Raw genomic sequence first — 24,452 nt, forward strand, 5'->3', positions numbered from 1 at the left:
TTACTGTGACTCATGCCATAGATGCCTTGTGCAAATGTATAAGAAAATAACCAGACTGGTATGTGAGGAGAATTTCAATGATGAGAGAAAAGCTGTTTGGGTGCATCAAACCCTTCCCAGCCTTCCCAGCCTTCCCAGCCTTGGGGCTACTAAGGCTGCACACATCATGCCAAAAAAAAAAAAAAAAAAAGTATTCTCACAGTGTGGGGAAGAACTTCATAGGACACCAGTAGGGAAAAAAAGGGGGAAGAATTTTTAAACTTGCCCTATGTCCACTGACAACCACTCTTAAATCTAATAGCTTATATTCTAGCTCTTTTCTTCTCCTAATTCAAAATCTTTTAGCTAAATAGAGCCCCTCAACTGCCTTCAAGCTTAGAGCTAGGGAGAGTGAATGGAGGTGAAGCAAAAGAAGGAAGTTGAGGAAGTTAATGGGAGATTAGGCTTAGTGGCTTCCTCCATGAGTGGGCTTCTCAAGAGGGAGAAAAGAAAGGTTGAAGCTCACAGGGCTGAGGAAAGTGCAAGATGCACATAACTCAGAAGTTCTTGCCTAATTCTTGACATAGTATGTGCCAAAGAAGTTTATTAAATCCATGATGTACATTCCTTAGTGATTTGGGGTTACACTGCAATTTGGGGCTATCCATGACCATGTAACTATCTCACCCTATTACTTACTGCATTGTGTTTAAGTTTCAGGGGGCAAACTGTCAAGAATTCTTTTATCTTTTTAAATCTACTATATTGAAGAAATCAGGTGTATTTTTTTTTGTTTTTTTAATGTTTATTTTTGAGAGAGAGAGAGAGACGGAGACAGAAGCAAGTGGCGAAAGGGCAGAGAGAGAGGGAGACACAGAAACCAAAGCAGGCTCCAGGCTCTGAGCTGTCAGCACAGAGCATAATGCAGGGCTCAAACCCATGAACTGCAAGATCACGACCTGAGCCGAAATCCAAAGCCTAACTGACTGAGCCACCCAGGCACCCCTCGGGTGCATATTTTTATATAAATGTTGATTACAACCAGTCGTTAAAGAAGATCCTAGAAGTTTACTGTGAATCATTTACAACAAACAACATTTGAGACATTCATTATTCTCTTTAATAAAAACCACTATTAACATAATACAATTTGTTTAAATAATATTTCAGAAGTGTTAGAGACAGCAAATTAAACAATGGGTTTATTATGTGCTACAGGAAAGGAACAGATTTTTTAGTGCTAGAAAAATTCTTATCTTCTCCTTGGGTGTCAGGAGCTTCAAAACAGTTAGTTCAATGAAAAGAAATGCATTTGTCTTAGATACTTTTCTTGAACCTCCAAAATCCAACTAACAAGTACTTTACTGATAAGTTGATCTTCTGTTCTTAAAGTGAAAAATCATATTTCTGTTCGTATAATTTTCTTTCTTTCTAAAGAAGGATTTATGTGATTTTCTTCCATACCCCAGTTGACATAATTTGAAAACACATTTTCATGTTCTAATAATCCATTACAGAGCATTAAACTTAGGGAACAATTCCCTTCATTTAATAAAATATACATATGCCTCGGGCACCTGGCTGATTCAGTCAGTGGAGCTTTATGACTCTTGATCTTGGCGTTGTGGGTTCAAGCACATGTTGGGTGTAGAGATTACTTAAAAATAAAAATCTGTAAAGTATACATAGAGATACATATACATATGCCTGAATAGAAAAACAGAAAATGAGAAACCAAGCCCCTTAAAACATAGACATAAGTTTTAGGATCAAAACTGAAATATCCAATATTACAGCTCTATTTAAAAGTTCCTTGAATATTTTGGCAAATGGGGGTTGGGAGAAGGCAATAAAAAAAAAGTATAACTATCAGAAAAGAGAAAGAATTCTCACATGAGGGTCTATTTAAAAGCTTCAGGATATCAACTAATCATAACTCATCAGAATATTCACTGAGGGGCTAGTTATGAAACAAATTATCCAAATTACTAACTTTCCTATATATTAGCAAAACCCAAAAATGCAATGAAAAATTTAACTCCAAAAGCAAAACTCTTTAAATGTAAAGTATAACCACTATCAATAAACTTAAGAAATGTGGAGGATATACTTTGAGAGAAAATTACAAAACTATGCCATAAGACATAAAGGACGATTTGCACCAGTTTCCAGGAATGTTCAAGAGTTGTACAACTGAAGTCCTCCCAGGTCCACTGAGGCCCCACTGAAGGCCAAAATCAGTGACTCTGTGATGCCCAAACCCAGAGAAATGGGCTTCCTTCAGGATCCTTCAGGTCATCCATCAGTGGACAACAGGTAAGAGACCATGCCAAAAGGCATGACCTGGGCCATTTGTCCATGTTAGTTCACACACACACACACACACACACACACACACACACACACAAGTGGAGTTGAACTATTTCCATAGGCTGCCAGGTTTCCTGGAGTGGGACTATGCTACTTTATATTAGTGAAAGCAATGCTTGCCACTGTGAAGATCAACCCCATTTTCTTTCTTTTTTTTTTTTTCTTTTTTAGAGAGAGAGAGCACAAGCAGAAGAGAAGGGAGAGGGTGAGAGTAAGAGACAGACAGAGGGAGAAAGACAGAGAGACAGAGAGAGAGAGAGAGAGAGAGAGAGAGAGAGAGGGAATCTTAAGTAGGCCCCATGCTCAGCGCAGAGCCCGATGTGGGGCTCAACCCCAGGACCCTGGGATCATGAGCTAAGCCAAAATCAAGAGTCAGACACTCAGCTAAGCCACCCAGGCACCCCCAAACCCCATTTTCTCAATAGCTGAAGAAATGGAAATTACTTTTTTGCATATTTATAAGTCCAATCAGCCTGGGATAAGGAGAAAGGACAGGAACCAGGTTGATGGGGACCCTGCCATCAACAATACAAATAAGAAGACTCTTATTTAATAAGAGTTAATAAAATAAAAACTGATTTTTTTATAGACCAAAAAAAAAAAAAAAAAAAAAAAAACTAGAGTTTTGAACTCAATCTCATAAACAGAACAACTTCCAGGAATGTGTTGATGACTTTCTCCTTGGAAGACTTCTGCCTAGAAATCTGCTGGATACCATTTTTTTTTTCTTTTTGGATACCATATTAAACAGAGTTTCAAGAGCCATCAAAGTTCTGGCAAGTTTATAATAACCAGAGCCACAGTCTAACCTATACTAGAATTATGAAGAAAATGCACTTAGCTGGGAAAGAATTCTGGATAACTATACTGTGTTATAAAGGCTTTTCAGAATCCACTTCACTTTTCTAACAAAAACAGTGATCATTAAGTGTGTATAACCAATATTTATTTAGTAGGTTTTTGCCTCCTGGTATATACTAAGGGGATTCCACAAGACAGCTTCTGCCTAGCATTTTCTCTCTATCATGCATGAATCTCTATAAACATGCAAATGGATTAAGGCATGAACTCCACAATACTCTCGTTTAAATGAATACATTCACTGGAAGAGTAATGTATCAGTTAAATACTACCACAAAAAAATGCTGCTTAGCAGATTACCCCAAAACCAAGGAACATGCTACAAGTATTTACTCTCATGTTCATAAATCTGCAGGTCTGCTGAGACAGCTCAGCCTCACACTGTGGGTATGTGAGTCGGTTGGGGCAGCTCTGCTCCACGTCATCATTCTTCTGGGTCTAGGGGAGAACTTAGGATATGTTTATGGCAACACAGAAGCACAGGAGGGCAAGCCAAAACACATCAACATATTTGAAGCCTTTGTTGTCATCATGTTCACTAATATCTCATTGGCCAAAAGAAATCACATGGCCCATCCCAACATCAGTAGGACAGAAAAATATACTACACCTCTGGTAAGAGGAACCACAAAGTCACCTGGCAAAGGGTGGCTTAGTCAGTTAAGCATCTGACTTCGGCTCAGGTCATGATCTCACGGTTCATGAGTCTAGCCCCTAAGCCTGCACTGTCAGTGTAGAGCCTGCTTAGGACTCTCTCTGCAGCCCTCTCAAAATAAAGAAATAAACTTAAATAATAATCTCTCTGCAATGCCATCAGCAAGAGCCAAATTATGGAAAGAGCCCAAATGTCTATTGACTGATGAATGGGCAAAGAAGAATTCCACACACAATGGAATACTAGTTGGCAATCAAAAAGAATGAAATCTTGTCATTTGCAAAAATGTGGATGGAACTAGAATGTATTATGCTAGGCAAACTAAGTCAGGCAGAGAAAGATTTCACTCATATGTGGAATATAAGAAACACAACAGATGAACATAGGGGAAGGGAAGAAAAATACAATAAAAACAGGGAGGCAAACCATAACAGATTCTTTAAGACAGAGAACAAACTGGGGGTTGCTAGAGGGGAGTCAGTGGGAAGATGGGCTAAATGGGTGATGGGCATTAAGAAGGGCACTCATTGGATGAGCACTGGGTGTTATATGTAAGTGATGAATCACTGGGTTGTATTCCTGAAACCAATACCTCACTGTATGTTAACTAACCTGAATTTAAATAAATAATTAAAAAAAGAATCATCTCTCTGCAACAATCCTCTCTATAAAAAGGTGTGTGTATGTGCACGCGCACGCGTGTGTGTGTACAAAATTTTTCTTTCAAACCAGGTAGATCAAAAACTTCCTAGAATTTAAACCTTGAACATAGTGACACAAAACTGAAAATGGTAAGAGTTCACTCATTCTTCTGGTTGCCCTGAAGATGCCATTTTGTGATTACTGCTTCCCAGATTCTCAGAGTTGCTTTATACTTCTGACCCTTCTGAATCCCCCTCTTCACATTTCCTTCAACTCTGTGAACCACCCTTTCATCCTACCAATAAATATATTTTTTTGCTTCAATGAGTAAAATTTATTTCTGTTGCTTTCAAAGAATTCTATCAGGTGCAGATCCCTTTCCATTTTCTATCCTCCAAGGAGATGAGAGAGAGAGAGAGAGAGAGAGAGAAAGCGAGTGCACTAAAGATGTCTTAAAGCAAATAATAAGGCATGCCTTCACTCAAGAATCTAGTATCTAAAATCATTTCATGAAAATGACTGTTGCCGTGGCAACCTTTCAGTGTGCATTCAGTGACTTCATGTGCATTGATTAACATTTTAATGTAAACCAAACTGTATTGGCTTATTTGGCCTTGATTCCTTTTTAAATATAGATTGTTCTGTCTCATAAAAGTAATCAGAGCTTCTATTCAAGATGGCTGACTAAACAAGTAAATTTACTTTCCCCCTACAGTTCCTATTGGAACAACACTGTAAAGGAAAGCCCTCCGTGTTTATCTCCCACCCACCATTCTATACACCTATACACGCAGGTACACACACATACAGACACACTCATGAAAACCACTAAAGTCCCAAGTCCTGTCATCAGAATCTGTTCTGATGATCCAACATGGTCAATAAGGTTAATATCCCTCCCATTAGTTGGATTAAATACAGTCAAAGTCAAAATTGTGAGACTTTTTTATTAGATTCTGACAAGTTGAATAGGAAATTCATCTGGAAAAGAAACTGTAGATAAGACAATAAAATGTTAAAGAAGAACACTGGTCAGACAGGCCATGACCATAGAGAAAGTCAAAGTGGATAGCAGAAAAGTGGCCCAAAGAGTCTAGAGAGAGAAAGCTCTAGGGAGAGGTGTGCCTATCTCTCATCCTACTGAACCACCCACAAGCACTCCCTTATTATCTGCATCCAGGACAAGTTCACCAGAACTTTAGGTAGCAAATTGTTTCCAAGGCCGTATAAACCACTGAGCACCATGTAACATTAATGTGCTACCTGATTCTGAGATTTAGCAGCTCATTGACTCAGAAAACAATTTCATCCTTCCTGAAGAAACCAGTCAGGCAGTCAAAAAAGATAAATAAAAGGAAATAAAGAGGTGGATTCACATGTATTGATGTCAACAATTGAGTTTACATCTTCAGAGAACTTAGGGAAAATGTTTAAATATAGTCATAAAAATAAATAGATTTTATACACACACAAAGGATCAAAAGGATGAAGCACAAAGAACAAGTCAACTATAAGCAGCAATCCATCCAATGGCAGCATCTCACACAATGCAAGACCCAGAAAGGTGACATTAGGCAGCAAAGAAACGCAAAGGTGATGGGGCGCCTGGGTGGCGCAGTCAGTTGAGCGTCCGACTTCAGCCAGGTCACGATCTCGCCGTCCGTCCGTGAGTTCGAGCCCCGCATCAGGCTCTGGGCTGATGGCTCAGAGCCTGGAGCCCGTTTCCAATTCTGTGTCTCCCTCTCTCTCTGTCCCTCCCCCGTTCATGCTCTGTCTCTCTCTGTCCCAAAAATAAATAAACGTTGAAAAAAAAAAAATTAAAAAAAAAAAAAGAAATGCAAAGGTGCTGAGTACAAGAGGCACAAAGATTCTACAGTGAAGAAAACAGAGGTGGAAGCTTGTACCAGTTTGTCTCACCCTCATAGGAGTGTCCTACAAGCTCAGCTAGGTGAAATGAAAGTAAGAGTAGAGAAAGGAGGAGGAGTGGGGAGGAAAAGAAGAAAAAGAGTGAAGAATAAAGAAATTCTACAAAACCATGGTAACAAAAATTGAGAGTTTAGTAATAGCTCAATATAACTGAAATAGGGAGCCCATAACAGACTTGTGTATGTATTAAAATTTAGTTCACCATAAATGTGGCATTTCAAATGAATGAGAATGAAGGCTAGTTTAAAACGAGTTGGAGTTAGATAAAAATTGAAAAAATAAAGATGGATCCCTATGTCACACTACCAAAATTTAAATACCACATATAATGAAGATCTAAAGTAAAAAAAAAAAACAAAAGTATAAAACTACCAAAAGAAAATATGAGAACATATGGATAAGGAAGGCCTACTTAAGCAAAATATAAAATCCAGAAACAAGAAATTAGTTTTATAAAACGGAATGCCTGGGGTACCTGGGTGGCTCAGTCGGTTGAGGGTCCCACTCTTGATTTTGGCTTGGGTCATGGTCCCAGGGTCATGGGATCAAGTTCCACATCAAGCCCACATTGGGCTCTGTGCTGAGCATGGAGTCTGCTGGGGATTTCCTCTCTCTGCCTCTGCCCTTCTCCCCCCTTCTTGTTCCCTCTTCTGTATGATGAGAGCATAAAAAAATTAAAGATTATAAAATTAAAAGGTAATATTTGCAAAATATTTGCAATGTAAGTAAAAAATAAGAAAAAAGAGTGAGGGAACTTAATTTTTTTTCATGTGCAAAGGAATACTGGTAGACACTGTTCAATGTCTCTAATTTACATTCTATGCTGCTTCTGTAATAATAAAAATTTTAGTTGAGCATGGATTTGCCAAAAATAAAGGTTATATCTCACAGCTGCCCTTAAAGCTTGGTCACCTTTGGCTTGTGGCTGAATTCTGGCCATGGTAATACAAAAAGAAGAATCATGGAGGAGATTCCAGGAAACTTCCTCAAAGAGTATGTGTGAATCCTTGATCCCCTTCTTCATCTTCTCTTCCATCCTCCTGCCCAGAACACAGATGCTTCCATCTTGGACTTGTGGTCAAGGTGAGGAGTTGGATTTGTATAGGAAGGAGTTCCCCTTATCCTGTGGAAGACAATCAAGAATGGTATGCATGTAGATGAGTGGCAGCAAAGGGATGGAAAGTTGAGCAAAATAATACTTACTGGTCTCAATGTGCTTGATGAAGCAAGAGAAAACCTAGCTAAGAGTAAGGGAAGTGACAACTTAAGGACAATGGTACCGACATGGCACTGTTCTTGAAAACAATGAAGAAAGAACCTGAAAACAGCAATGCCACAGAATGAAAGAAGAGCCTAGCAAGAGTTTAAGGCCATAAATGTGTAGTGGTACAAATCTGCAAGGTTTATTACAAGACCTACTGATACTTGTCTCTAACATTGACTAGTTAATCTGAAGATAGAAGCAAAGGAAGCAAATTGAGGCATCAATCCATGGTTGGGAGATAATAGAGTGGGTTTAGCAATAGAATAGAAGTAAAAGGAGTATTTATGGGAGAACATTTTTTTAAGATTTTTTTTTTTCAACGTTTTTTATTTATTTTTGGGACAGAGAGAGACAGAGCATGAATGGGGGAGGGGCAGAGAGAGAGGGAGACACAGAATCTGAAACAGGCTCCAGGCTCTGAGCCATCAGCCCAGAGCCTGACGCGGGGCTCGAACTCACGGACCGGGAGATCGTGACCTGGCTGAAGTCGGACGCTTAACCGACTGCGCCACCCAGGCGCCCCTAAGATTTTATTTTTAAATAATCTCTACACCCAACGTGGGGCTAGAATTCACAACCCCGAGATCAAGAGTCACACGCTCTGGGGCACCTGGGTGACTCAGTAAGTTGGGCGTCCAACTCTTGATTTCGGCTCAGGTCATGACCTCACAATCGCGAAATTGAGCCCCACATCAGGCTCCATGTTCAGCATGGAGAGATTCTCTCTCTCCCTCTGCGCCTCTCCCCACTCATATGCTCTCTCTTTCTCTAAAGTAAGTAAGTAAGTAAATAAATAAATAAATAAATAAATAAATAAAATAATAAAAAGAGTCACAAACTCTACCAACTAAGCCAGCGAGGCCTCTTATTGGGAGAATATTTTAGATGATCAAACATGAGGCTCATAGAGAAGAAAGAAAGCCTAAGATGGGTTTACTAAACTGGGAGGAAGTGGCAGGACCAAGAAATTGAAGATTTTGACAATGGTGAAAAACAGAGTGGAAATGAAGCTATAGAAAAGCTAAGGGCTGGACCCAAGGATCAGGATACTTGAATTTTACTCAAAAAAATGTAATGAAAATTTTCTTCTAAACATTTCTTCTGAGGTGCCTGGGTGGCTCAGTCGGTTAAGCATCCGACTTCAGCTCAGGTCAGGATCTCGTGGTTCACGAGTTTGAGCCCCACGTCGGGCTCTGTGCTGATAGCTCAGAGACTGGAACCTGCTTCAGATTCTGTGTCTCCCTCTCTCTCTGCCCCTATCCCACTCACACTCTGTCTCTTTCTCTCAAAAATAATTAAAAACATTTTTTTAAATGTTTAAATATTTCTTCTAAAAGGAAGATGTTCTAGAAGAAGGCCAGTTCCAGAATATGACCATGGAAGAGACAGGAAAAGTGCAGCACAGTGGTTAAAAGCACAGACTTTGAGCCAGGAAGAATTTCTGTTACTAGTTTTGTTATTTATCTTCACCATGCCTGTTTATAAGATTGTTGTGAGGAATAAAAGAAATAAGTTGCTTAAAGAGCTTTGTTCAGTGTCCAGCACATAATAAGCTTTCAATAATTGATAGATTTAAAAAAACAAAAAGGAGAAAAAACACAGACATGCCCTATTATTCTGTCTACTATTAATTAAGATACACAACACATTATGAAGTGGGAAAATGTAATACCTTTAACACTGATGCTAATTTTGCCTATGGGCAGCAAACATTTCCAAATTGTAATCAAATATCTAATAAGAAACAAGTGAAAAGCCTAATCCAATCATGAGCTCTTCTTTTACTCTGATTGAAAATGTCTAAGAAAATGAATACACACTATAGTTCAGAAGGAATGCCTATTACAATCAACGAAGTCAGCAATTACAGCAAAAACTCAACCCCCTCAACTGAGCCAACATTTTGAAAAGAGGAAAGAAGTATTTTTAATTGAAAGATATTTTTAATGAAAAAGATTTTAAATGAAAAAGAACCGATTTCCAGATATCAAGTAAAAAATAATCGTAAGTAAACAACCATGGAGCCAGTATGCTTAGAGATAGCAGAATTATTCTTGGTAAAGCTGGAAAGGATGTCAGAGTTACCTAGTGCAGTCAGCATGATAGGTGTCAGAAAGCTTTCCCTAGTCCATATGCCCTTATCACTCCTCCTTCACTCTTTAAATTATCGCCTGAAGTGTGGGAAATGTGTACTGCACATCAAAAGTATTAAATAAACCGATTCAGCAGAAGCCCTTACAATGCAGTTGGAGAAAAGGTATAGCCCCTGTTATGGGCTAAAGGAATGACTGCACACTTGTTATCTGCTAGTTAGGATTTAGGGCTAGTTAGGTTTGTTCTGTGATATACCAAAATCCATTTAACTCAAATGGCTTTAGACCACACGACTATCAGGCAATACCTGCTGTTCAGTGCCTGGCACATAGCAGGTACTCAACAAAAGTTATTAAAATCCATTTGTTTACTTATGTACCCAACATTTAGTGAGTGCCTAATATGTGCCAAACATTATTCTAAACATTAGAAATACAGCAAACCCATTTTTAAATTTTGTCTTTATTTTGGTGCTATTTGCATTATGAAAGTAATGCATGATTATTGCTCAAAGTGAAATACAAAGACATATCAAAATTTTCTTTGTGGTCAAACATGGGATCAACTGTTTTAAATGTTCCATGAACATATGGGGAGAAAAGTGTTTCTCTATTCAAAGGATGAAAGGTCTTTTCCCTATATTTATGAGTGCATGTGCACATGTGGGTGCTTGCATACACATGCAAAAAGTTTACTTATTCTACTGTTCAAGTCCTACATGTCCTTATTTTTTTACCCCCTGGAGATGTCCAGTTTTGATATGCACACACCAAAATCTCTTACAATAATTATTTTATCTCACCAGTCAATGAAAATGGAGATTGAAGAATCATACAACAATGAATTGAGATGCAAGAGCTAAAGTAATCCATTTGTTAAGCACCAAATGAATCAGAAAAACATTAAATGAGTTGTTAATAGAACTGTTTATAGCCAGGGGCGCCTGGGTGGCTCAGTCGGTTGAGCAGCCGACTTCAGCTCAGGTCATGATCTCATGGTCCATGAGTTCGAGCCCCGCGTCGGGATCTGTGCTGACAGCTCAGAGCCTGGAGCCTGTTTCGGATTCTGTGTCTCCCTCTCTCTGACCCTCCCCCGTTCATGCTCTGTCTCTCTCTGTCTCAAAAATGAATAAATGTTTAAAAAAAATTAAAAAAAAAAAAAAAAGAACTGTTTATAGCCAGACTTCAAGCTGTATTACAAAGCTATAATCAGCAAGACAGTATGGTACTGGCACAAAAACAGACACTCAGATCAATGGAACAGAATAAAGAACCCAGAAATGGACCCACAAATGTATGGCCAACTAATCTTTGACAAAGCAGGAAAGAATATCCAATGGAATAAAGACAGTCTCTTCAGCAAGTGGTGCTGGGAAAACTGGACAGCGACATGCAGGAGAATGAACCTGGACCACTGTCTTACATCACACACAAAATTAAACTCAAAATGGATGAAAGACTTAAATACAAGACAGGAAGCCATCAAAATCCTTGAGAAGAAAGCAGGCAAAAACCTCTTTGATCTTGGCCGCAGCAACTTCTTACTCAACATGTCTCTGGAGGCAAAGGAAACAAAAGCAAAAATGAACTATTGGGACCTCATCAAAATAAAAAGCTTCTGCACAGTGAAGGAAACAATCAACAAAACTAAAAGGCAAATGACAGAATGGGAGAAGATATATGCAAACAACATATCAGATAAATGGTTTGTATCTAAAATCTATAAAGAAGTTATCAAACTCAACACCCAAAAAACAAATAATCCAGTGAAGAAATGGGCAAAAGACATGAACAGACACTTCTCCAAAGAAGACATCCAGATGACCAACCGACACATGAAAAAATGCTCAACATCACTCATCATCAGGGAAATACAAATCAAAACCACAATGAGATACCACTTCACACCTGTCAGAATGGCTAACATTAACAACTCAGGCAACAACAGATGTTGACAAGGATACAGAGAAAGAGGATCTCTTTTGCACTGCTGGTGGGAATGGAAACTGGTGCAGCCACTCTGGAAAATAGTGTGGAGGTTCCTCAAAAAATTAAAAATAGAACTACTCTATGACCCAGCAATTGCACTACTAGGTATTTATCCAAGGGATACAGGTATGCTGTTTTGAAGGGGCACATGCACCCCAATGTTTATAGCAGCACTATCAACAATAGCCAAAGTATGGCAAGAGCCCAAATGCCCACCGATGGATTAATGGATAAAGATGTTGTATATACATATACAATGGAGTATTACTCGGCAATCAAAAAGAAGGAAATCTCACCATTTGCAACTACATGGATGGAACTAGAAGGTATTATGCTAAGTGAAATTAGTCAGAGAAAGACAAGTATCATATGACTTCACTCATATGAGGACTTAAAGACACAGAACAGATGAACCCAAGGGTAGGGAAGCAAAAATAAAAAATAAAAACAGGGAAGGGGACAAAACATAAGAGACTCTTAAATGTGGAGAACAGAGGGTTACTGGAGGGGTTGTAGGAGGAAGGATGGGCTAAATGGGTAAGGGGCATTAAGGAATCTAACCCTGAAATCATTGTTGCACTATATGCTAACTAACTTGGATGTAGATTTAAAAAATAAAAATAAAATTGTATACTGTAAAAAAAAAAGAACTGTCTATAGCTAAATACATTGTGGATTAAATGATAAAATGGTTTTTTCTTCAGAAAAATCCTTTTTCTGTTGATGTCAAATTAAATCCCTCAAAACACAACAACTACATATCAGATCATTTACCTCTTCTATGAGTCATAATTATTCCTGTTGGCTCATTTTTAATGTGGGCTTTTGTATGGTTGAAAATGACTGTGCAATTAGGTAATTGTGTTAAAAAGACAAAAATTAGGTTTTTCTCTCCAGAAACAGAAGCCATATGAATACAGTGATGAGAAACTAAAAAGCAGTTCAGAAACACTTTTAACTATAATACAAAGTCCTGTTTGGCTAGCCTACAAACATGATTGTGAGCAAATAATCTGCCTGCATTGTTCATCTTTAAAGGTCCTTCGCTTTCCTTTTAGACAACTCCCCTCCAGGTTTCAAATAAGAAGCAAATAAAGTGCAAAACACAATTATGTTACATGTATACAGCAGCCCAATCCAGAAAGAAATGAGCCACAGAAGGAGATGCCCTGCTGATCATCTTTGCTATTAGTCACATTGTTTAAAGCTTCATAGGTTTTGTATGGATAGAACACAGAGAAAACCTTTCCATAACAAAGGGCCCAGAGGATGGATACTATGGTAAGGACAGGTGTTTATAGTTCTACAAAATGTTTACTTTTCATACAGTACAACAAATGAGTTCATCCGCACCTGGCCAAATGACAGGGAGTTTAATCTTGAAGTTGACCAGAGCTCCAAACACTTGTGAAGTAAATTCGCTTAAAATCTTCACTCATCAGATTATTTTCCCACTTTGAAAACTTAATAGTTTATTAAGTAATGTAGAAACTAGTGCTGCAAGCCCTTATCTTTAGAGGAGGGACTAAAGATTATTTAGTTTTTCTTGAAATTCTTTTACATTAAAATGACTTGTTTTGTCAAGAACACTTTATTTGGTCTGAGGGTATATTTGGCATCTACCAAAATGAATCTAAAAACTATTCATTTCTGCATCATTCCTTATGTGAGCAAAAAAAACCCAAAAAACAAAAAACAAAACAAATAAGAATTCCTATGAATAGATTGAACCAATTCTACCATTAAGTTTCCTTTGAAAATAATTCTTTGCCATAATCATCATAGTTATTTAGTGACCATCTACCCAGTGCTTTACCCTCATTATTTCATTTAATACTCTCAATCATCCTACAAGGGGTGCCTGGGAGGCTCAGTAGGTTAAGCACATGACTCTTAATTTCGGCTCAGGTCATGATCTCATGGTTTGAGTTTGAGACCGACATCAGGCTCTGTGCTGACAGTGCAGAGCCTGCTTAGGATTCTCTCTCTCCCTCTCTCACTGCCTCTCTCTCTCTCTCTCAAAAATAAATAAACATTTTTTAAAAATATTCTCAGTAATCCTTAAGGGTAGACAATATTACAGGTGACCTTATGAAGAGGACTAAGGAAAGTATAACATAACAAGGCCATCCAAGTTAGTGCCTTCACCTCAGCCAGGTTTAGTCATTCTCAACTTGTCTGCTAACATGCCGTGACGTAAATTCAAGGCTCAGTAATCAGTTTAAGGGAGATGTTATGTGTGGATGCAGAAGGGGGCACCTAGACGTAAGGAAAGAGTTCTAACTTCGGATTATCCAATCCCCCACTCCCTACCTTAGACTGGGTCATTACCACACTGAACTGTAAATTCCTCAAGCAAAGTGAAACTAAAGCCATCTTCCCCGTGGCATTGCTGCCAAGGCTGGTGACTGGCACAAATGGAACCTCAGTACTGTTTATCTAGTGCCTCTATTCCCAGCAGACCATATTACCTAGTTCTTAGCAGGAGAGGGAAGAAATCTCATCTTGAAGGGACCAATTTCTATTTCTCATGGCAAACATAGCATGGCAATTCCTTTCGTCCCCAAAGACCTCCCTATCCTCACGGCCCACCTCCATGCCTGGGCAGCCTAACCGCTCTCTGCGCCCATCTTGCTCTTATGAATGAGTTCCCATCTCTTTCTCAAAAAGTAATGCCACTCTGGTGTCCCTGCCACCACCAGTAACTCTGCCTTTATAGAACACTGTGCTCAGCAGGTCAGTCGGGCTCCTGGAAATGCAAACTGGAGTTTCAAAAGGATGAAAAGATTCCTGGAGGATTTTGTGGTGTTTTGGAGAGTGCCTCTGGGCAGATCACACACTGTGACAAGTTCTTTCCAAATTGTAACAATTCAGTCACACCTTCTACAAAGAACTGATTTTTTCACAGTTACCATGGTGGTAGCTGCCCTTGCTCATTTTCCCCCAAATCTTGAAATGACTTGGGATTATGATACTGATGCAAACGCATGGTTTTCTAAACACTGCTCCCATTCCAAGGTGCCTATGAACTGGCAAATAAGAACAGGCAGGAGGGGAGGGAACCCTACTGATGGCCACAATGGAGTTGGAAACAGTTTGGCACATCCCGCCCAGGGAAGGCGTCCCACTCCCCACTCCCACTGTTGTCAGAGGAAGAAAAACCAGCTGGACGGGAAGTGGAGGCTTCACACTCTAGTCTAAGTTGCATGGCCTTCTGCGGGCAGTTTTACGTTTCTCCCTTGAAATTCTTCTCTTTAATCACAGATTCTCATTAAGGGAAGAAAACACTGGGAGGGAAGGAAGAAACAGACACTTCATATAAAAAATTTTCCCCATTAGATAATGCTTAAAAATTCTTTAACTAGACATTCACAGGCAAAGAAATAAATGAATCTAGACACAGACTTTATACCTTTCACAAAAAATTAACTCAAAAAGATCACAGACCAAAATGTAAAATATGAAACTATAAAACTCCTAGAAGACTACATGAGATAAAATCCAGGTGACCCGGGGTCTGGTGATGACTTTACAATACCAAAAGCACAATCCATAAATAATAATAATAATAATAATAATAATAATAATAAGTTGTAAAATAAATAAATAAATACATACATAGTACTTCATTAAAATTAAAATCCCTCAACCGGGGACAAAATGTTTTGTTGTACAAATAAAGCTGAAATGCGAACTCCAATCTTGAAAAGATAATGTTGAGGTTTAAAATCATACTAAATATAAAAGACTAACAGCAGATCCTTGTCCAGGCCATACTGTTTCATTGTTGTGGTGAAGGTAAGGAGAAAAGAGATGAGACTACCCTAACACAATTATTTATAAGAAAACAGGAAAGAAAAATATTTGTGAAACACACAAGGAACAAAACCTTATCCTAGGGAGGGATAACATGATATTTCCATTTTACCATCTTGAACATATATATGACTTCTCTGACAGACACGAGGAAACCTGATGGCTCAGGTGCTGAAATCAGATTAAACATTTCCTTGCTATCAACAGCCAAGGCCATCTCTGTAAGTCTCAGTCCAACCCAGCATTCAATTCACAGTCTTAAATATTTTCACTATTTTAAAAATTCTGATAAAAAGAGATGTCTTAATACTAACGTATATGAACCCGGTATTTGACTCAAAAAATATAGACAAAATAATAAAGACTAAAGAATTAGGGCAAAAACAAATTATAAAGACAGTCATGAAAGTAACAAATCCAAGAGTTACTTTTCTGAAGTGACACTTTAAATTTTTTTTTAATGTTTATTTATTTTTGAGAGACAGAGTGTGAGCACGGGAGGGGCAGAGAGAGAAAGACACAGAATCTGAAGAGGCTCCAGTCTCTGAGCTGTCAGCACAGAGCCTGACACGAGGCTCGAACTCACAAGCCGTGAGATCATGACCTGAGCTGAAGTCAGACGCTTAACTGACTGAGCCACCCAGGCGCCCCTGAAAAGTGACACTTTATAATAAAGTGTCAAGAAACACATAATAAAGATACCAGAAATAAGAACAAAGATCAAAATTTCAAAAAAAAAAAAAAAAGAATATATAATCTTTGCTAACATCTATCAAAAACCATTGAAGAGATCCAATTTCTATCCAGGGGGAAAAAACCCTTCTCCAAATTCCCCTCCTATATTCTGTAGTTTTCTAGACCTCTCCAAAGTTCCCACGTCCCAAAGGCCTCAAAGTCTTCCCCAAATGTTCACCTCATGTATCTCTTTTCATCCTTCTCCTCCCTCCCTCTTTATCATGTAGGGTTGGTTATCATGTAGAAGTCAGATCTCCATCTCTCCCATTACTGGAATTCTCTACCACAAAGGATACCCTGGAACTAATCCAGCAAGCCAAACTCCTAACCATTCTCCTCCTGATTTTCAGGTCCCATTTGCTCCTCCTCTTCTCCTCATGCTTTACATCAGAAGTCTGGGTTCCAGGCCACAAAGCTCTCACACATGAACTAATCTATAGAATTCACCTCCCATCCCCATCCATCAAAAATATATCCTCACGTCCAAGCAACATTGAAAGAGTAGCCCTCAGGAACCAAGAGGGTCATCCCCAGAACTCAAGGATGGTCCAAAATTGGAACTTAATATAGCATGCCACATCAACATAACACTCAAGATAAATTATGGGACCTTAATGGCTGCTGAAAGACATTTATAAATACAAATAGGAAGTTGCTAGGATAAGAATTTTGAACAAAATATAGTTGATATCTCTGTGAAAGAGACAGAGATTAAGGTTGGGGGTAGACAAATCTACTTTTCTAGATCTAATAACAAGGAAATCGGATCCCAAACTTGAATTTACCTTCACTTGTGTCCTCCTCAGGCCCAACTGAATCTGTTATAGCCTGAAATTTGGCCTTGCAGGATGTCTGTCTGCCTCTAGAGGTCTGGAGAACTTATTAAAATTATTAGCCATTTTTTGTTTTATTGGCTATTAATATGAGTAACTGAACGTGGATTACATTCTGTGATCTATTTTTTAAAAAATAAAATCTAGGGGCGCCTGGGTGGCGCAGTCGGTTAAGCGTCCGACTTCAGCCAGGTCACGATCTCGCGGTCTGTGAGTTCGAGCCCCGCGTCAGGCTCTGGGCTGATGGCTCAGAGCCTGGAGCCTGTTTCCGATTCTGTGTCTCCCTCTCTCTCTCTGCCCCTCCCCCGTTCATGCTCTGTCTCTCTCTGTCCCAAAAATAAATAAACGTTGAAAAAAAAAAAATTTTTTTAAAAAAATAAAATCTAGGTTTTCTCACATTCCCAAATACATATTCATTGTACCTAATTAGAAATCTGCATAATAGGGGAGCCTGGGTGGCTCAGTCAGTTAAGTGTCTGACTACTGATTTCAGCTCAGGTCACAATCTCACGGTCACAGTCTCACAGTAGTGAGATCGAGCCTCTCTTTCTTTCTCTCTCTCTCTCTCTCTCTCTCTCTCTCTCTCAAAAAAAAAAAAAAGAAGAAAGAAAAAGAAATCTGTACAATATAACAAAATTTAAATTACCTACATTCTCACCATCCAAAAATGACTACTAATTAACATTTTAGTGTATTTTCTCCCAGCATGAATTTGGGAATATAAGCACTCTTGGTGTTTAATAAGGACATAAGTTTGTCACTGGAGTTATAACAATCATTTCTGTCTCAAACCATTCAATGGGACATCAGAGGCTACTAGATTAAAGAGTTTTAACAGAGTCTCAAGGCAAGAGATTAAACATTTGTCTACCCAAAGCACCAAGGGCATTAGATGCCCTTCCATGGTATTCACAGAGTGAATTTCTGTGTGTGGTTTGGAAAAAAAGCCCTACCAGATGGTTCAAAACAATTAGCGCCTATGTGACTTACACATCTACACATACACACATGGACACACACACCAGTTGAGAAACTTTACCCTAGGAATTCATCGATGACTGATTTGTTTGAAAATGTATGGAGAGGGTCCATAGCTTTCACCAAATTCCCTGAACCCGTGACTACTTCAAAATGCCAGGAGTCCTAGTTTGTAGAATTCTTTCCAGCTCTAATATTCTGACACTGTTTCAGGCTGGGGCATTTTTCTGCCTGCTTAGATGACAAAACTCTTAGAAAAGCTGGAGGATATAAATGAAGCTGAGCTCTTATATCAGAAGGAGATTTTGAGGGAAGCTAACCCATGGAAAATGCACACATACCCCTTTACCTTCCCTGTATATCATTTGTCTCACTTTGACAGTGCTTCCTCTAATATCAAAACACCAGAGACTTAACAACAATTACGTCAATGTAAAAATAACCCCACTTTTCAAGGATATGCCCAGAAGTGTCTGCTCCCAGCACTACTACTCCCAGTTATACTTTGTGATGAGAATAAGAGTTACTAATCCTGGGGTCAAATTAAGAAATGGGAGGAAATAAGCTATCATATTTTCAAGGCCTACCATGCATTTGACATGCCTTAAAACCTTCATCTGATAAATTCCAGAATCAGGCCTCAGCCGTGGCTCTAGTTAATGTTAGAGTCTAACCTCCAAGCCACACCTTCTCCCCTTATCATCAATCATGCATGTTTTACATTCTTACCAATACCTTGGTTGTCTCTCAAACTTCTATCTTAATTAGGAGATCAGTTAAACACACACCAGCCTTATTAAAAAAAAAAAAAAAACTTACATATTTTACTTTGAAGCATTCATTCTGAAACATAAAAGAGTTTTGTAAAACCATTTTGTATTATAAAGCAGATTAAGAATTTATTGTTCAAATACTGCCATCTGGTGGCCAAAGATAGTAACCCAAAAAACAGATTTCTCCTAGAAAAGATACGGAAAACCCCAATAGCCCTGATCACCTGGTTTGTTAGCAAAGATTGAAATCTGGAACGTTACATAGGAAAATATTATCTGGAACATTATATGAGAAAATCTTAACATGTTTATGTTCCACTAATTCTGATCCATAAGAGATATGCTGTCCATAAACAATGGCAACAGGATGTTTATCAAAATGTTTCTGAAAGTCAAAGATACAGCCTCACAACACATTTGACAGTTAAATTAGCTGTAACAGAAAGAGTTCTGTTTTCTTTTTGCTTTCAAAGCATGACATGAGGTTTCATTCACTCAACAAAATTTTATTGGGATATCATTATGTTCTACGTTCACTGAATTTCATTGGGTACTTGATGGAACTTCAGTAACATGTTGTAGACAACATCATGGCCTGGTGAAGAATAACATCCCCACCCTATACGATTGGGCATTTGTGCTGTACCTGGGCCTCTGCTTCAGGGGTGAGTGTGGGCTAAAAGCTCCTGCCTGCAGGGGCCACCTTCTTGTCATTCACATTAAGGGGACATATGGTCTATCAGTTTCTCAGGTAGGTAATTCAGATAGGTGTGCCTACTGGGGACTCTCCAAAACCTTGGGTCTCCTACCTAATGCCTGACCAGCCAGATGGATCACATTTTAGTATTTGACCTACTTCCTACCCTTGCTCTGTCATGAACATTTTCCCTTTTCTGGGTTCTTGAAAGCAAAAATAAGTTTCTGTTCCCTAGTCACTGGGCAATTCTCTAGGTACTTAGTAACCTAGAGAATATTTATGATAATGGAAATGCTGTCCATAGTGGATAAGAATCCAGCTGCTCAACTGGCTTTTTAAGCACCCCTGAAAGCCTCCTTCTCTGCCCTGGCCCTAGGCTCCTATCTCTAGAATGCAGCCAATTAGAGAGCAGCAAAGGCTGATGGTCTGCTGGTGAACCAGGACATGGAGATGCCCGAGGACCCTGGCAACTCCAACCAGCATTGTAAGAGTACACCCTATAGTTTCTGGAGAAATTTCTGCAAAAGGTCCTTGGCCAGTAGCTAGTCATTAAATTTGAAAATATGATATAGTTTTTCTTCCAATCAAAGCAAACAATACAGGACAATAGTGGGGGCAGTGGATTGTGTCAACTTTTCAACTTGGAGCTGCCAGAAGTCCAGAACTGTTTGCCTCCTTTTCAGTCTTAGATTCCATGGCAACAGTGCAGAACCAAAGAGCTACCAGCACATGGGGATGATGTATGCAGTCCACATGAGTGGTAAACAACTATTGTTTTTGCAAACTGCTTCTCCCTCGTCCATGAAATTCTAGTAGGGCCAACAGTCTTGTGGCCCTCCACTCCTCACCTCAAGATAGTCCTGTTACTTGAGATGGCCAGAGTATGCCATCCACCTAAGAGACACAGTAATTAGTCTAGAGATGAGTATGTGACCTAAGCAAAGAAGTCAGTGTCCTTTCTGTGCTTTGGCAGAAATGTGGAGGGGTAAGGGATGGAGAGGATTGAGCTCTCTCACTCTGAGGCCCACAACTGTTCTTACTGCTCCCTTGAGAGTCAACCCAAAAAAGCAGAACTAAGAAATGAAAAGGGAGCCTAATGATGTCATTTAAACCCCTAGAGATTCAGCCATGCTCTTTGCCTCCCTGATAGGTCCAGAACCAGCACAAAGTGGGACAAATGAAGACTTCTTTAAAAACTTACTTTATGGATTAAGGCAGGAGTGCAAAGAATTTCTTGTGCTTTAGAAAGCTTATTGGCTAATTTCAGTCTTAGAAAAAAAAGAAAAAAGAAAAGACCCAGAGGACAGAGCAATGGGAGCTAACAGGCTGAAAGCTGAGGACTCGTATCTTACAGGGAGGGACTTTAAGTATAATCTAATCCAAGGCCCTGGTTTTAAATATGAGAAACCAAGGGGCACCTGGGTTGTTCAGACAGTTAAGCATGACTTGTGATCTCAACTCAGGTCTTGATCTCAGGGTTGTGAGTTGAAGCCCCGCATTGAGCTCCATGATGGGCATGAAGCCTACTTAAAATACATACATATATACATACATACATACATACATATGAGAAGTTGAAAGGTTCGAAGTGCAAAAGAGCTTGCTTGAGAGAATATTCACTGAGGCTTCGCAGATCAGACGGGTTTAGTTTGGGAGAGGTGTTGTGACCGGCGCAACAAACACCGAGATCAGGGTCCTGAGGGTAGGGGAATGTAAGAAAAAAAAAGAGAAGAGAAGCCAGTTTGGGAACAGGAGTGTCCCCTGGGCTGATGGCCCAAGTGACGGCTTTACTGTTGCTGTACACAATCTTTTATATCAAGACTCTTATGGATCAGGTCATTCTAAGAATAAACAGGTTTCACATGATCGCTACCAGCCAAAACATTTAGTTCTGTGTACCTTATGAACTTTCTAAACGGGTCACAACAAGACCTTGTTGATAGATTGCTAGCAAAACACAGTTCCCCTGTTTGTTTCTCTTTGACCCGGGGTAGAAAAGGGGGGTAACATTACTGCCAACACCCACAGACCACAGGCTTCAGGAATTAGCTTTCTCAGCCTTGACAAGGCTTTCGTATTCCTTTGCAAGTGGGGGGATGGGAGGGGGAACCACCGGGTTGGCTGAGTCAACAGGGAGCCGTTGCTCGACCCGGTCTCAGCCTGGCACGGGGGTCTGGCCTCCCACACAGAGGAGACTAGGACTGAATGCTGGACCATCCCACTACCAGGTCCCTTTCACGTTCATGCTTGTTTAATCCTCAGTCAACATGAGAGGTACATATTTTAGTTCCATTTCACAGATGGTGAAATTGATGCCAGAGAGGTTAAATGAGTAACCCAGTGCCACACAGCCAACATAGAACAGAGCTGAGCCTCGAATACAAGCCTAAGGTGATTTTTTTTTTCTACTCTGCATTTACATGAAAAAAATATTATGAGGCAGGACAGAAGGGAGTGGGACTTAGGAGAGTAGCCGATCCTTATTCTCAAATAAGATATCTGTGTCTATGCTGCCTGGCTGGCTCAGTCGGTACAGCATGCAACTCTTGATCTTGGGATCATGAGTTCAAGCCCCACATTGGGGGCAGAGTTTACTTAAAAAAAAAAAAAAAAAAAAACCTCAGTGTCTGAGAGGATCCGGGAACAAAGAGATGAATGCAATAAAGGCCAAGATCTGGTTTAAATTGCTAAATGAGCCCCTTAAATCTCCAAGTCCCAGCTGCCTTCTAAAAATTGAGGAAGTTGAAATAGATGGTCTCAAAATAAATTTGCAAAATGGAACAGGCAAAAAGAGTTGAACAGTGAGTGGCCCAGAATCCTAGAGGTCTAAACTCCTTTCCCACTGCCCCACATCCTGGCCACTCCCTTCCCTAAAGTTTGGGTAGACAGCAGCTGCTGACAAAGGAACACTCAGGCACTTGAGTGTATCTCTGATTTGATGAGTCATTCAACAATGGCCTAAATAATGCTAATAACACATGAGAACACTAATCATTAGTAGACTCTAAAACTCAAAACCCATTCCTTTATGGTAGAGTTTGCTTGTTAAAAATTTTTAAAAAGAAAGGAAGAAGTAAAGACAAAGTTAAGAAATTAAGATATTAAGAGTAGATTACTCCCGTTCAGAGATTCTAATGGAATTTGAGAGCCCTTTTCCCCAGCTCTGACTTAAGATTTGTCATAAACTATTTAAGGTCTACTCTTCATGTTCTCATATAAAGCATTCACTTGTTCAGTTTCAGGTTTCCAGTTCAGCTCTGTTATCATATCTACCTTCTCTTTAAGCAACAAAGGAACTCCATTTTAAATCTGGTTTCTTGGCTAGAGTTGAAGTAACCATATTCAACCATTTTATTTTAATAAAACAGCTGCCTTGCCTAGGTATGACGGGGCTAAGGTAAAAGAGGATAGTCCCTAATGGAGGAAATACAACTTAGAGTCACAAATGTGAGTTATGTGCATTTGTTCTATTTTTTCATGCCACTATGCCCTGTACCTTGAGAAGACTCCACCCAACTACAACACAGTAATAAGTCTGGGATAAATAGGCAAAGTGATCATGTAACAATAGCCCACTTGGGAGAGGGGGTGGCATGGGACCTATATACCTCAATATTTCATGTCCTTTTTCTGACTCGTCATTTTCTCATCTGTTCTTCTAAAACTTCTGTTGTTCAAGGTCACAGGGTAGCCTGGCTAAACAAAGAATGTAAAGGTGGTCACCTCACTCTTCAACATTTCCCTCATTATATCTCACATATATCACATATATCATCATATATCACATACACTGTGATATAGTCTCTCCTTGGTTGCAGTTTCTTACCAAATATTCTCATTGTGATTTTAATATCAACATGCTAAACTATATAATATTGTTGATTAGGTAGAAAATTAACTGTTTTGGCAATACCCATTTTTAAAAAGTTCACTGGGCACCTTACCTGAAGTTCAGTTAAATGTTCTGCAATTCCCAAGTACATTGGCTGAGGCCTCATCAAAATCTCTGCCTTAGTCAGAGATTACTTACTGAATCCAGCATAGTTTGTACTGTTAACATACTGTACCCATGAGATACTGCCATTCCCACTATCCTGGGATACATTCATGATATAGCTGATCTATTTTTGCAGATGACTGGTTTTAGTAATGTAGATTCACTGCCTTTTAGATAGCTCATGATACGTCGGCCAGTCAGTGTTCCTGAACCCCTCAGACCTGCTGAAGATTTCTCCATTTCCCAAGATTCCTGCCTGAATGTGGTGGCTAAACTAGAGCAAGCAGCTCCTGGGCCTGAATTCCATCTCTAGTCAGAAGACCCCAGGATGTGCATGCACCAAAGGGCTGAGGAAGGAGCAATGAGACCAAAGGAGAGCATCTCAGGGATATCCTGGAGATAAGGTCTCTCCCTCTAGTCCTCCATAGGAGGGGATCCCAGACACCTCCTAAGCTCCCATGCAAAGTGGTGACTTTTTCCTTCAGAGCAGAGGTTAAGTTGGGGTTCACAGACCCCTTAGGGAGTCCATGGAAGCACCTTAAGGGTACATAAAATGTGTATACATTATTCTGGGGAGTGAGCTTCATGGCCTTCATCATATTTTTTTTTTTTTTAATCTAGTCTATGGAAGAATCTTCAGAGCTCTGTGGAGATCTCCAAGTTGTAGCTACTGGGACAGAGAGAGGCAGTTAGGCCAATTCTGACAGAGATCAATGCTGAATCTCTGACATCCAGCCATATCCAGTGTATGTGACTGATTACCAGATGCCAGACTCCAGGAAGCATCCCTGAACCTGCAAGGACTCTTAGTGACCATCTCAAGTATGGTCCAGTCCTGGAATGG

At 39.5% G+C, this 24,452-nt stretch overlaps 1 protein-coding gene and 1 long non-coding RNA gene across 2 annotated transcripts in view; one reads left to right on the forward strand and one right to left on the reverse strand.

The window, feature by feature from the left end:
* The first annotated feature begins 5,436 nt into the window (after nt 1-5,436).
* Nucleotides 5,437-6,801, forward strand: LOC122474587. The gene is made up of 2 exons (XR_006294950.1): nt 5,437-6,100; nt 6,351-6,801. It is a non-coding gene; the product is annotated as an uncharacterized LOC122474587 (long non-coding RNA).
* APTX (aprataxin) overlaps nt 6,590-24,452 on the reverse strand; it is a 39,580-nt gene continuing 21,717 nt past the window's right edge. The window contains exon 9 of the mRNA XM_043565548.1: nt 6,590-7,556. The gene's annotated coding sequence lies outside the window, so the exon portion shown is untranslated. The remainder of the gene's footprint in view (nt 7,557-24,452) is intronic.

Source organism: Prionailurus bengalensis, chromosome D4 (genome assembly GCF_016509475.1).
Source record: "Prionailurus bengalensis isolate Pbe53 chromosome D4, Fcat_Pben_1.1_paternal_pri, whole genome shotgun sequence".
NCBI lineage: Eukaryota > Metazoa > Chordata > Mammalia > Carnivora > Felidae > Prionailurus > Prionailurus bengalensis.